Source organism: Rattus norvegicus, chromosome 10 (genome assembly GCF_021556685.1).
Source record: "Rattus norvegicus strain SHRSP/BbbUtx chromosome 10, alternate assembly SHRSP_T2T, whole genome shotgun sequence".
In the NCBI taxonomy this organism is placed as follows: domain Eukaryota; kingdom Metazoa; phylum Chordata; class Mammalia; order Rodentia; family Muridae; genus Rattus; species Rattus norvegicus.
The window spans coordinates 107,108,571-107,120,264 of NC_141543.1; positions in this window are offsets into that span (position 1 = coordinate 107,108,571).

The window sequence follows — 11,694 nt, forward strand, 5'->3', positions numbered from 1 at the left end:
CTTTCCACCATGTTCTCTATTGTAACCAGCTTCCAATATTGCTGTTGCCAAATCTTTCCAGTCTTGGGGGATAATTCTGATCAGAGTTACCCACAAATTTATTATCTGCTTCACATAGGGTGAATGCACACCATACGAAATAATAGCTTCCTTAATTCTCCTCAAATCTGTATGTCTGTATTATTCCATTTAATTTCATCATAACTTTGGTGGAACCTAGCATCCATTGGTAGCTCTTGTATAGTAACTGGATAAATCCAGGTTGGTTTTCTAACAACCGAGAGTTGCCCCTCTTCAGTTTCATCATGCAGTGGCACGGTAGGTTGTTGTCTAAATTCCTCTGTGTCTGAGTATTTTTTATTATTTTCATCTATAAGTTCTTCTAAGGCTGTGTCTTATTGATCCACTTTTCATGTTTGGCAGGAAAAAAAGCCTACTGTGGCTACTAAAGGTAAAACATGAATTACCAGACTGATGGTAATCACGATCGATATAATGTTAATCTCAGTTATGCCATTTACTTTTTCATTTTCTGCATCTATTTTCAAACCATCCAAGGTAGTGTTTTAGGGTCCCAATGCCTTGTATTACGATATTTCCCATCCTTAACATGGGGACATTTTTTTCCTTTTTTTTTTTTTCTTTTTCTTTTTTTTTCGGAGCTGGGGACCGAACTCAGGGCCTTGCACATGCTAGGCAAGCGCTCTACCACTGAGCTAAATCCCCAACCCCCATTTTTTTTCCTTTTAATATTACTTAACACTGTAAAAGCCAAGTGGTCCTCCAATCCCCAAGCTCCTGGAATAACGTCTCTGCTACTCAAAATATATTTACAAACTCCTTAGCCATAAGCTCTGGCTTATTCTCCAACTGGCTCATAAATTAATATCTCGTTTCTCTGATTTAAACATGGCAGGTTACCTCTGATCAGGTTCCATGCATCCTCCTTCAAATTTCCAAGGCCAAATCCTCCTGTGTCTGGTTCTGTCCTGCAGCCTATCCTTTCCTATAAGTCATAAGCTTTTTTATTGAGAAGCAATGGATCCGTACAACCCACAAGATATTCTCTCCACATAACTCTCTCCTTGAGGGCTTCTCAGGTGTCTTGCCAAACTTTATGGCTTCTCAGTTTGTCCACAGCTACCATGATTTCCCTGTCTCTTCAGCGGTGCCATGCGTTGAAGCACGAGGTAGTTTTTTTTCTTTTTCTTTTTTTTTTTTTTTTTCAGAGCTGGGGACCAAACCCAGGGCCTTGCGCTTGCTAGGCAAGTGCTCTACCACTGAGCTAAATCCCCAACCCTTGAGATATTTTTTAAAACAAAATCTCAATCATTCATTTTTACCAATGAAGACTTGGGAACCAGACGCTGGGGTGAAAGCCCACTATCTTAGAAAGCTAGAGGAAGCACCCACCTGATTTACCTCCTTAGCCGCATCTCAGAAGCAATCCCATCTCTCATACTGTCTCAAAAAAAAAAAAAAACCCTTCAAACTTATTTATAGGTGATTCACTACCAACATGCATTTCTCAATTATCCTCAACCGTTTACAATAGTAGCTTTCATAAGACTAGGACTTCAGGTTTAGCCTGTTGGGTTCGAGCCTCAAAAGTCACGATTTTTGAATTCAGGCTCTTCTAGTATCCATAACAATCTAAAATATTTGGGACTTGTTTCTCTCCTAGTCTAAAAGGAGATACAATAATAAAATAAGGGTTTAGAATAATTTTTACAATTGTTGATTTATAACATGTGATCATCTTAAGATGGTGTGATGGTTTGTATATGCTTGACCCAGAGAGTGGCACTATTAAGAGGTGTAGCCTTGTTGGAGTGGGTGTGGCCTTGTTGGAGTGGGTGTGGCCTTGTTGGAGGAAGTCTGTCACTGTGGGCGTGGGATTAAGAGCCTCATCCAAGCTGCTCGGAAGTCAGTCTCCTCATAGTAGTCTTTAGATAAACATGTAGAACTCTCAACTCTGCCTGCACCATGCCTGCCTGGATGCTGCCATGTTCCTGCCTTGATGGTAAAGGACTGAACCTCTGGACCTGTAAGCCAGCCCCAGTGAAATGTTGCCCTTATAAGAGTTGCCTTGGTCATGGTGTCTGTTCATAGCAGTAAAACCATAACTAAGATAGCGAAATCACATGGTTGGTTGCAAGCCATGAGGCCATTCACATCCTGGCGAGGTCACCAACAAAGGTGAAGAAGAGCCACTTGTTTGCTGTTTAAGTACATTTGTGTTTTTGGTAGATACATATATTTTCAAATGAGAATTGTATCCAAAGTTACCTGCACATATACACACAGAGCTAAATACAAGTTATATACACACGTATGGAGTTGAATTTGAGTTACATACACATGCACACACCTATACATTCCTTGAACAAGAATTGAATCATAAGCCAGGTGTTTGCAGAGCACGCCTTTAATCACAGCACTGGGGGAGCAGAGGCAGACAGATCTCTGAGCTTGAGGCCAGCTTTCGTCTATAGAATAAGTTCTAGGACAGCTAAGGATACACAGAAATACAGTCTTGGGGTTGGGGATTTAGCTCAGTGGTAGAGCGCTTGCCTAGCAAGCGCAAGGCCCTGGGTTCGGTACCCAGCTCCGAAAAAAAGAAAAGAAAAAAAAAAAAAAAAGAGCGGGTAAGTGAGACTTTAAGTGTAGAGCGGAGCGAGTTTACATGTATGATATTTAGGAATCATTGGTCTGTGGCGGTGAGAATCTCGAGATTGGGTGTGCTAGCTTCATAAAATCTGAGTCTATGAAGGAAGAGAGAACTCGAGGGCTTAGCTTAAGGAAGGCGGTTGAAGAAACCCAGGAGAGGTGAAGAGGTCCATGTGGGCAGATTTCCAGAAGGCCAGAGCTACCTAGAGGACCCAGAGGGCTAAAGACTTGGACAACAGAATTTGGAAACTCACAGATAAATGATCGCACGTACCTCTGATATGGTTCTGAGAGCAGATACTGCAGTGGAACCGTGTGTGTGTGTGTGTGTGTGTGTGTGTGTGTGTGTGTTTGTGTGTGTGTGCACATGTGCATGTGCCTTTGTGTATATGCGTATGTGTGTGGGCATCTGCGTGCGTGTGTGCTGTGTATGGATGTATGTGTGTGTGTGTGTGTGTGTATGTGTGTGTATGTACGTGTGTTGAGTGAACTGTAGCTTCCATTCCTACCTGGCTCCAACTTGTTACAAACTTACAAGCAAAAACATTTACAGAGTGAGGGGATCGAGACCAGGCAGAAACAAACAGGACTTAGCACTAGGAAAACCGAAAAGGAGAATGCTTTCATGTTCCCGATTGCTTGTGTGGTGTATTGAGGCCAGGTTCGAAAAGTTTAGAAGCTAGGTGTACCAGGATGCATTTTCATGGATGAGGAGAGCAGTCCCAGGCCTGAATTTGAGGCATTCTGGAGACCCAGGGGAGGCTGAAAATGTACAAACTGTCCAGTGAGTCGTCATCCATGGACAGAGGCCAGTGCTAAAAGCGTGAGGAGGCAGTTTACCTGCTACCAGGATTTGAGAGAAGCCAAGAAGGTGAGAAACCATCCTGGGAAAACAAAGCCCTGACCTGGGAAATGGTCAGACTCAGAGAAGCATTTCAGCCTAGAGTTAGAGAAAGAACTTATCCATTGTCGGTGTTGGATGGAGTGCCCAGCCTTCGGTGGACTGGAAAGCAGTTCTGCCTGCCTCAGGTATATCAAGAAGATTCAGGACGCCAGTGCCGTTGAACCCTACGAGGTCTCAGCACAAAGGTCATGAAATAAGATGCGGCAAGGGGGTATCTTTGCCCAGCCCATGCCAAGGTGTACCCCTGAGAAATTATGTCGTGTAAAAGAGATTTACTGGAGGAGAGGAGTGGTGTGAGGACCTGGGACAGACAAGTGGACATGTAGACAGACAGACAGACAGACAGACAGACAGACAGACAGACAGGGAGTAGGGAGAGAGACATGAGGGCAGAGAGAGGGAGCAGAGAGGAAAGGGGGCTCACACAGAAAACAGAGAGGAGAGGAGAGGAGAGGAGAGGAGAGGAAAGGAGGGGAGAGAAGGGGAGAGGAGGGGAGGGAAGGGGAGAGAGGAGTTAGCTGGTGGTTCTTTTACCCGCAGTTCACACCTAGAGCTCTGGTTCAAGTGGCGGTCAGTGATGGCAGCTGATGATAATTCAGGCAGCTGCTAGGTCCCTAAGGGCAATTGCCTGAATACCAACAGACAGTGGTGAGGCTAGTGGTGGATCTCTGCGTTCTAGGCAAGCCTGGTCTACAGAGTGAGTTGCCAGGGTTACACAGGGAAGCCTGTCTCGCCAAACTAAAATAAAAATACAACAACAACAAAAATAACACAACAGAGCTACAGAGGTGGACTGTGTCCTCACAGAGGAATGAAGTTCAGTTCCCGACTCACAAACCCCTGTAACTCCAGCTCCAGGGGAATCTAACAAATGTTCAAGAAAAAGGAAGGGCAGTAAGTTAGGATAGAAAAGAACAGAAGCAGTTGACATTAACCCAGTGACCACCAGGTTAGGAGCTAGCAGTCCTTAGGCCTCAAGAAGCCTCTATGATAATTATCTTAACAGAAAAGTTGAACAACTTGTCCAACCAGGAAGAATGCAGGCCTGTGACCCTGTGACCTGGTGACCTGGTGACCCAGACCCCAGATCTTAATTTCCATAGAAGGAAGCAGGAGAACAAAAATTAAAAGGCCTTTGGATGGTGCATGCTTTAATCCCAGCACTTGGGAGGCAGAGGCAGGCAAATCTCAAGACTGGCCTAATCTACAGAGCATGTTCCAGGACAGTCAGTACAAACAAAAACAAAAACAAAACAAAAACAACTCTGCCTCAAAAAAAACAAAAGAAGTAAAAAAAAGAAAAAGAAACTAAAAGAAGACCAGAAATGTAACTCAGTTGGTAGTGTATTTGGGCTAGCCTGTGCTAAACTCTGGGTTTGACCATCTGAATAACCGAATAACCGGCAAATCATCTTTAATGCCTGAAGTTGGGAGACAGGAACATGCAGGTCTATGTGAGAACCAGGCCAGCCTGAGCTACATAGTGAGACCCTGTTTCAGAAGAAAATGAGTTTTGCGGCCAGCCTTGGCAGCTCAGGGTTCATGGGATCAGTACCGTAAGCGCCAGTCATCTTCCACCAGTCAATGTCGTTTACGAATCAAAAGAGGGAATTAACGTGAACTGGACACCAGGCACCAGGGTACATACCACTCAGAGAGCCAGCACTCAGAAAGCTGAGGCCTGATTAAGGAGTGCAAGGTTGTGGGCAGCCAGGGCAACATAGCAAGATCCTCTAAACCAGACCTTGGCACAAACACTTAAAAAGGAGGAGGCTGGGGCTAGAGAGACAGCTCAGTGGTTAAGAGCACTGACTGCTCTTCCTGAGGTCCTGAGTTCAAGTCCCAGCAACCACATGGTGGCTCACAACCATCTGTAATGGGATCTGATGCCCTCTTCTGGTGCGTCTGAGGACAGTGGCAGTAAACTCAAAAAAGAAAAAAAAAAAAAAAAAAAGGAGGAGGCTGAGGGATGCTCTATCCGCCCTGTCTGCATGTACACCAGCATGCCAGAAGAGGGCGTCTTCCATGGCTCTTTTTTAAATTTATAGTATGTATTCTTTTGTTTCATGTATATGTTGAACATCACATGTGTACAGTGCCCCTGGAGGCCAGGGCAGCCCAGGGATTCCCCTGGAACTGTAGTTGTGAGCTGTGATGTTGGTTGTTTGGAATTGAACATGGGGCCTCTGGAAGAGCAGTCCGTGTCTTAACCGCTGAGCCATCTCTCCAGTCCTAGTTGTTGCTCTTATAGAGGACCCAGGTTCAGTTCCCAGTACCTACATGAGAGCTCACGACCATCTACAATTCCGTTCTCTGAGGAGCAAGTAGTCTCTTTTGACCTCCTTCAGCACCAGACATGGAGGTTAACTTTCTCTTTCCCTTCCTTCCTTTTTTCTTTCTTTCACAGATTTATTTATTTATTTATTTATTTATTTATTTATTTATTTATTTATTTTATGTTTGTATGAGTGCACTGTCGCTGTCCTCAGACTCACCAGAAGAGGGCATCAGATCCCAGTACAGAGAGTTGGGAGCCAGAACTTTCATACACATAAAATAAATTTTCACACACACACACACACACACACACACACACACACACACACACACACATTCAGAGGAATGAATGAGAATGGGGTTGTATAGTAAAAATTTTGTATTACTAGAGATTAGCTGGAACCTGAGAAAGACAGATCTAATTCTTCTGAGAACCTTGTTACCAATAATTGTCCAGTACGGTGGTGTGTACTTGTAATGTCAGCGCTGAGGAGGGATTCTGAGGTAGAGGATCTGGGTCTGAGGTCAATGTGAGCTATGTAGTTAGTCTGAATCCAATCTGGGATATGTAGAAAGGATCTGGCTCTCTAAGTTCATGCATTATACATATACACACATGCATACATACATACGTGCATACACACATATGATACATACACACATGCAAACATGCATGCATACATACATACACACTGCATACACATGCATATATGCATATATACACAGATACACATACATGCATACACAACATACATACATGCATGCATACATGCATACATACACACATGCATACATACACACATGCATACACACATATATGATACATACACACATGCATACATATATACACACTGCATATACATGGATACATGCATATATACACAGATACACACATACATACATATACAACGTACATACATGCATGCATACATGCATACAAATGTGCATGCATGCATACATACATACAAAGAAAGGTAATTTAATGAAGGGATCAGAGCTAATAAGAATTACAGAGCCATTTATTGTAGTGACATTTTTGAAAATTCTGGAATTTTTGTTTCTTTTTTTTTTTTTTTTTTTTTTTTTTTTTTTCCGGAGCTGGGGGACCGAACCCAGGGCCTTGCGCTTGCTAGGCAAGCGCTCTACCACTGAGCTAAATCCCCAACCCCGGAATTTTTGTTTCTTAAAAAAATCACAGTATAAGAATATATTTTTTAAAGATTTATTATATATATAATATATATACATATATATTATACTGTAGCTGTCTTCAGACACACCAGAAGAGGGCATCCAATCTCATTACAGATGGTTGGGAGCCACCATGTGGTTACTGGGACTTGAACTCAGCACCTCTGGAAGAGCAGTCAGTGCTCTTAACCGCTGAGCCATCTCTCTAGCCCTATAGCTTGGTTTTAATCCCATGTGTGAGCTCTCGAGCTGCTTCGGACTGTCTGCAACAGTGGACTATGATTTGCCTCGTGCTCTAGCAGAGGCCTGGTGTTGCCAGCTGCAGATGATTCCTGTGATTGTGTGATGGTTGGAATTCTGGGAACTTCTCAGAGGCTGTATAAATGCTCGGCCTCTGAGAAGCACGGTTGGTGATTTTTGATCATTTCGGAGGGTCGGTTGCGTTGTGTTAATTGTCATGCTCAACAAAGAAACAAGAAGAAAGAAATTAGATTCAGGGATCTCTCTCTCTTCCCCCTCTAGCCCTTTTCCTCTCTCTCTCTAGTGATAGGGTGTGAAAATGGGGGGATTAAGGGTGGGAAAAAGAAGAACCCATAAAGTAGAAAATTATATCACATCATACATGCACGCACACACACACACACATACACACACACACACACCACACACAGCACATGCACAGCACACACACACACCACATGCACACACACACACACACCTACACACACCACATGCACAGCACACACACACACACACACACACACATACCACACGCACAGCACACGCACACAAGTTAGGGGTTTTCTCTGTAACCCTGGCAGTTCTGGAACTTACTCTGTAGACCAGAGATTCCCCCCGGCTCTGCCTCCTGTCTCGAGTGCTGGGATTAAAGGTACAAATCGTTATACCTGGCCCATTTAGAGCTTTGACCTCCCCTCTCCACACCCCAACCTGGAAACACATATAAATAAATCCACATTGTGAATGTTAGCTGTGCGTGTTTGTCTCCCTGCTCTAACAAAGTCTGGTGGGGTCCTCAGTCTGCCTCTGCAAACACTGCAGGAATACGGAGAGCTGGAGTCCTCAGTCCCGTGGGAAGTCTGCAGGCAGATGGTGATGATGTTCCAAACACCCTCCAACTTCCTACCCAGGTCATCAAAAAAGACGGGAAACCTCCGGGCTGGAGAGATGGCTCAGTGTGGGTGCCCTCACACTCATGCTGAACACATATACACATGAACCCATGAAGAGACACAAAGCAAACAAGATGATAAACATTCAATGTGTCAGTTGGAGTGTGGGATATAGGGCACTAATGTGTATTTCATAATATCATGCATTCGCTGTTTTTCTTGTGTCTGTACCACAGGGGGTGAAAATTAGAGGCATGGGATAGGCAGCAGTATAGCACTGAGCTCTACTCCCATTCCCCATTCCCTGAATATTAATTTATTTATTGGGTAATGCATTTTTCCTTTCTGTTTCAAAAAGCTTCATTTTTACTTGGTCCAAGACTTGGGAGAGGCTCCAGGGCGGTTGCAAAGCTTTTTAGTGTCCTGAGAGGTTCCTTCTGGTGGAGGTCCCGAGTCAGCTGGTGCAGAGCTGAGGAGGGAGCCCTTTGGAAGGTGCAGAGGCCTCCTAGTCATGTTTGAGAGTGAACCACTCAAAGTGATACCTGCCCAGAGATGCCTGGGCCACGCCTGTCTGTGCTGGTCGTGGCCCTGCTCACATATGGAGGTTGGTTAGGTGGTTGCCCGTCTTGATGAGCTTCAACTCATGATCCAGGAAGTGGCTTCCCAAGAAGTCATAGGTGAGGGTCTGTGCGGGCAGAACCCGGGGCGCACAGATCCAAGAGGGCCTGGTTTAGGTTCTTCTCCAGGGCCAAGGCAGTTTTCATGGCCTCCTGGATTTTACCCCATTCATCTTTTATTTTTGATAGTGAGCCTAGCTTTTAACGACTGAATCGTCTCTCCAGCCCATATCCCATTCATCTTGAGATGACTTCTGCACATTCTGTCACGCCATACACACCCCCAAACCCTCCCGCAACCCCAGTCATTCGTTCTGCAACTTGAGGAGACACTTGGAAGTGACCTATGCCCTCCAAAGCCACATCAACCTGATCAAAAAAGAAGTCCAAAGAGAGGTAGGTGTAGGAGGCCCGCAGGTGCAAGTTGAGCAGATGGTTCATGACAGCTTCCAGTTTGGTGGAATAATTCTGAGGAATCTGAGAGATCATGGCTGATCTGGAGTTCAGGGCTAACCGCGAAGACGGTGTTGGCTGGTCCTAGGAGCCAAAGGCAACAAGGAGATGGCCCCAGAGGCTCCGACTGGAGAGATTTGTAAGGCGGCTGGAAGCTAATAAAGTGGGAGTCCCCAGGTCTGTTCCATCCAGTGTTGGACTGGAGAGATAACTCGGCGGTTAAGAGCACCAACTGGAGGTTGGGGATTTAGCTCAGTGGTAGAGCGCTTGCCTAGCAAGCGCAAGACCCTGGGTTCGGTCCTCAGCTCCGAAAAAAGAAAAAAGAAAAAAGAAAAAAAAAAAAAAAAAAGAAGAAGAGCACCAACTGCTGTTCCAGAGGTCCTGAGTTCAATTCCCAGCGACCACATGGTGGCTCACAACCACCTGTAATGGGGTCTGGTTTGTCTGAGGACAGTTACAGTGTGCTCATATACATAAAAGTAAATCTTTTAAAAACAACAACAGAACAGTGTTGAAGCAAGACACAGATCCACAGGGCCTCCCAGGTGCTGCTCTGGGCAGTGCCTTTCTATTCCCAGATTACTTATGCATATATTGAACGAAAATAACTTGGAGTATGCTTCTGAAACTTGCATACAGGTCCACAAACAGATGTGTCCAGGCCTATAGGAACCAGAGGTCAACCTTGGGTGTCATTCCTCAGGTGTCATCTGCCTGTTTTTGTCTGTTGAGATAGGCTCTCTCACTGGACCTAGAACTCATCCTATGGCTATTCCTACTGGCCAGTGAGCCCCTGTCTGGGAAAAAAGGTGAGGGAATATCGAGCCTCGAGGGATGACTCAGAGATTGGGAACAGTGCTGCTCTTACAGAGGACTCAGGTTCACTTCTGTGCACCCGCATCAGAGAGTTCCCAAGTGTCTCTAATTCCAGTTCCAGGAGACCTGGTACCCTCTTCTTGTCTCTATGAGGATCAGGCAAGCATGTGGTGCACATACATATATATAGGTACTCAAGCAGACATAGAACATAAAAAGTAAATATTTTTTTGGGTTGGGGGGCAGTGGCCCATTCCTTTAATCCCAGGGGCTAGGAAGGCAGAAGCAGTTCAGTTTCTGTGAGTTCTAGGCAAGCCCAGTCTGCATAGTGAACTCCAGGCCAGCCAGGGCTACACAGAGAAACCCTGACTCAAAAACAAAACAACAAAGTAAAAATTCAATTAACTCTACACAGCTTGCTTATATTTAACTTTTAGGGCTTTTTAAAAAAGATTTATTTATTATATATGAATACACTGTCGCTGTCTTCAGACACACCAGAAGAGGGGATCAGATCTCATTACAGATGGTTCTGAGCCACCACGTAGTTGCTGGGATTTGAATTCAGGACCCCTGGAAGAGCAGTCAGTGCTCTTAACCACTGAGCCATCTCTCCAGCACCCCTTTTAGGGCTTTTTGAGACATAGTTTTGTTGGGCTCCAAGTCATGGCAATTCTCTGGCCTCAGCCTTTCAAATTCTTGAATTTCAAGGAGGTGTCAACATACTCTGCTGACAATTTTTATTTAATCCATCTGACTATTATTTTCTTAAAATAATTGTTGGGAGGTGGTGGTGCACACACCTTTAATCCTACTAGCACTCAGGAGGTTGAAGTAGTCAGCTCTCTGTGTGTCTCGAAAAACTAAAAACAGAATTTATTCATTGAATCCCATTACAGATGGTTGTGAGCCCATGTGGTTGCTGGCAATTGAACTCAGGACCTCTGGAAGAGCAGTCAGTGTTCCTAACCACTGAGCCATCTCTCTACCTCTTTACTTTTTTTTTTAATTAATTGTTTATTTAGCTCTGATCATATGTGGTAGATTTTGTTTAACTGTACAGTAAATTCAGTCTTTTAAAAATTATTGTATGTATACTGGCTGCATGCATATCTGCATGTCTGTGAACTACATGTGCGCCTCACATCCACAGAGGCCAGAAGAGGGCATCAGAATGCCTGGGATTTTTCCATGTGTATGTGAGTGCTTTGAATTGATCCAGTTACCCGGGAAGAACAGCATATGTGCTTAACCACTGAGCCATCAGTCCAGCTCCCCAAATCATTGATTTCAGTGATTAGGACTTGGATAAAAATTTGACAGAAAGATTTTTCTTTATTTCCTTAATGCCTGGTGGGAGTTTGTTTTCTGAGGCTGGGTTTCACTTAGCCTCACATCAAGTGAGCTCAACCTTGCTACATAGCTAAAGCTGGTTCTGAACTCCGAATTTCTGTCTCTACTTCCCAAGTGCTGCAACTGCCGGTTTAAGCCACCGTGCCCTTCTTTCAAGTCATGTATGCCCAACAATTTAAGGTAGAGGAGGTTTAGAATAATCCTAAGGAAAGAAAAGTGGCCAGTACATAAAAGGTTGAAGTCCTGTTGTTTTGGGGTGTCAATGCCCGCGACCAATTCC